Source organism: Emys orbicularis, chromosome 16 (genome assembly GCF_028017835.1).
Source record: "Emys orbicularis isolate rEmyOrb1 chromosome 16, rEmyOrb1.hap1, whole genome shotgun sequence".
Lineage (NCBI taxonomy): Eukaryota > Metazoa > Chordata > Testudines > Emydidae > Emys > Emys orbicularis.
This window is the reverse complement of record NC_088698.1, coordinates 10,961,786-10,965,362: the sequence shown is the minus strand read 5'-3', so window position 1 is coordinate 10,965,362 and position 3,577 is coordinate 10,961,786. Positions and strand designations below refer to the sequence as shown.

At 51.2% G+C, this 3,577-nt stretch overlaps 1 non-coding gene across 1 annotated transcript; it reads right to left on the bottom strand.

The window, feature by feature from the left end:
- Window positions 1-2,277: 2,277 nt before the first annotated feature.
- On the bottom strand, window positions 2,278-2,464 carry LOC135890638 (U2 spliceosomal RNA). The gene has a single exon (XR_010562211.1). It is a non-coding gene; the product is annotated as a U2 spliceosomal RNA (small nuclear RNA).
- Between the last annotated feature and the right edge of the window lie 1,113 nt (window positions 2,465-3,577).

The following is a 3,577-nucleotide window of genomic DNA, read 5'->3' as shown; positions in this document are numbered from 1 at the left end:
AATGGGATGGGCAACAGAATCCTTCAATGACTTTGACCACCTTGTAGACAGGCTCACTGAAGACCTGTCTGCAGAAATGCCATGAGGGAAGACTGGAAATCCGGGGAACACAGCGACTTCTCACAGAACCCCTGCGTCTAGCTATAACTACAGCCGGGAAGCCGGGAGAGGAAACACCCAAGTTCCGGCAGCAGATTCCAGGATCCAGAAGCAATAATGGTCAAACTGTCCTAAGGCTATGAGGAAGATCCTCGATGGGCCCTCATCCTACTGTGCCATCCCACCCGAGAGACTCTTCTCCTACTCCATGGCTGTGTTTGACCGTGTAGTCCAGAATGATGCACAGCGGTTGGGATGCATTTTGCCCCTGCCCCAGCTCAGCCATGAAGAGGGTCTGGAAGAACACTTTACACTACAGGAATTAGTAACAGACTCCTAAAGACACAAAATATAGCCCCAGGAAAGGAAGGCATTTGGTATGACTCCTGGGAAAAAAACACAGGTTACCTGATGCTAACTGCTGTGGCGAAGGTACCACTCAACAAGGCAGACAGCTCCATAAGGCAGCTGGCAAAGAAGAGGATGTACCTCCCCGGAGGGCCAGTAACGAGCTGGTGTACGTCTCGCATAGGCAGGGAGGCAGCAACATCCCTCGAAGGGGTGATCTGTCTGACGCTGCGGCGATCACTTGCGCGTTTCATCTTTCGATGTGCCTGGGTGCTACGGTGAGGACCTGTGTGGCGAGTGTGGTGCGTGACATCAGGAAGCGAATCGCCGTGGCCCCTTCCAGCCAAGATGTCGCCAGGTACCCAGGGGAGCCGTGTTTGGAAGAGACAGCATCATCACTCTGAGAGCGAGAACTATGCTGGAGAGGACCCTGGAGGATACCATCCATGGGCAGTACGTGGAAAACCTGAGATAGAAGATGATGTTTTTCATCAAAGCAGAGTAGTAACTTTGGGGAACCAAGTTGCTTCTATTTGGAATAGCGTCTCCGTGGGGGAGTTATGCTGGAATAGGCACTATGCTTATAGCTATGATGCCAGTCAGACGAGCCCGTCGACTGCACGTCCTGTGGGTCCCAACAGCCTGCTCTGTTCAGTCTGCAGAGCAGGACTTCAGTTGCCTCTCTCCAGGGTTGGCTGTGGAGCTGTGGTGCCACCTGCTGGTTCCGATTTCAAAGCTTGGTGGAAAAAATAAATAACTGCAAGGGCGGGAGAAGCAACTCTCTCACTGAGTACCTGACGGGGGTAAATCGATCCCCACAAAAACAGAGTTTAATAGCCGAGTAATGAGGAGCACTTCAGTGGTAAAGCCTGCCACAAACACTAGATAATGTACACTCCATCACAAAGCTCTTGTGAATGAGCTTAATCTTCACTCTGCAAGCACCCACCCCCATTAAGTGGCCTATCCCAAGCCATATCCTAAAAATGAGAAGTAAAGTATAATGATTTAGAATTTACAGTAGGTTTGGCGGGGGGGGGGGGGGGGCGGGGAGAGGGACAGGATGGGGACCTCTGGGAGCAGAAGGACACCTAGTGCCTTCACATGATCTCACAAATCAAGATCCATGGAACATATGCTGGGTGGGGAGAGGAATATAACCAAGTCTATCTAATTCACACTGTTGTTTAATACAAGTATTATCACTTCATCAGATGCCTGGAGTGAAAAAGACAGCACATGAAAAGACGGGGTTGCTGTACCAAGTTAGGGGTCAGTGCTAACGACACAAAGGGGTGAGTATCCACAGAGGGAAAATTACTTTTTGGAGTGACCCAGCCACTCCCAGTCTTTATTCAGGCCTAATATGATGGTGTCAAGTTTGCAAATTAATTCCAGTTCTGCAGTTTCTCATTGAAGTCTGTTTGTGAAGGGTTTGTTGGTTGAAGAATGGCCACTTGGAAGTCTGTTTGAGTGTCCAGGGAGATTGAAGTGCTCTCCTACTGCTTTTTGAATGTTACAATTCTTGATGTCTGATTTGTGTCCATTTTTTCCTTTGCGTAGAGACTGTCCGGTTTGGCCAATGTACATGGCAGAGGGGCATTGAAATCAAGTTTACACAAGTTAAGAAGGAAGGTACTAGACGTCTGGGGTCAGGCTTGAGTTCTGAGAGATTACAGGTATTGGTTACAAGGTTCACAAGATGCATACAAGCGTCAGTGAATAAGTGACATCTGGTATGCCACTCCTAGAATATATTTAGAGTCTAAGTCAGTATTGGTGTAACACATTCAACAGTTTCTATTTTTTCACCACAATAGTTTCCCCGAGGGGAGGTGCACCGTTCCTGGAGGTACTGCAATACCAGGTCGATGCGTGGAGTGGATGGAGCAAGCTCCTATTCCATCTCCCTGTTCCAAAAATCCATTTAATATATAGTCTTCAGATAGAGGGCGTATCAGATATTAAACTGATAAGAACAGATTTAAAAGTTTATTAGATAATGATTAAAAATAATGATACATAGAGTTTGAGAAGTCAGTTATTGGTCACTGGGGGGTAACATACAGGGTATAGGGGGATGCTAGTATTTTGGTGTTGGGCAGCACACATAATATATACAGTCTGTAATGTTCCCAATGGGGGGGTAAACAGTGGGCGAGACGAAGATACAGCCGGCAAGCGGTGAGGGTCCATCACTCATACAGAAAGTACAGACAGTCATGGGTATAAGTAAGCGGGCTGGGTAATGGGGATGGGGTGACCCTCACGTGGTGGGATTCAGTTCGGTTCGGTGGGTTCGGGGCTCAGGGGATAAGGTCCAGCAGGGGGAGTTTATAGGTCTCTTCCCCATTGCGGGTGCACGAGATCTCCCCGGCTCGCTCTCGGTATTGGCGGTGGCCGGTGATGTGCTCTGTGTAGATGTCCCGAGACCAACGAATAGTGTCCGAGACCATTAGGCATCTCATGAGCCGTGCGTAGTGACGGCCCACCCCACAGGTCCTCAGCATGCGTTCATTGCAGGGGTCCCAGGCACCCAGGGCCCCAACGAGCAGAGCGTCGGTATGCACCTCGTAGCCCTTTGTCCGCAGGGTGTCAGCCGGGGGGCGTGCTTTTCGAGCTTGCGGGCTCGGGCTTCACGGAAGGCCGGGGTCCTGTTCTCGAATGGAATCGTTACGTCGACCAGGATGATCTTTTTTCCAACCTCGTCCGTGACGACTATGTCTGGGTGCAGCTGGCTGTTGGTGCCGGGGACGGCGCGGTTGACTGTGACCTCTCCCAGGTGCGGGTCGATGGCCTTCACTAGGCGGTCCTGGACAGCGTTGTGGCGCAGCTGCCAGGCCCTGGCATGGGGCTTGCAGCTGCATAGGATGTGGGGCAGTTTCGGAGACGTACCCGCACTTCCTGCAGCGCTTGTCCCGGTTCCCGTGGCGGACGGCTCCGTTGAGGGGGACGCAATTCAGCCGGGCGCGGTGTATGAACCGCCAGTCGGCGAACCGGGTGAAGATGCCCATGGGGAGGAAGTGGTTGCTGGAGTCCTACTTGCTGGTCACCTCAAAGGCCTTTACCCTGCTCCAGTTTTTTCTTCAGGGTGTCCACATAGAGCGCGTGGATGGTGGCGTTCAGGGAT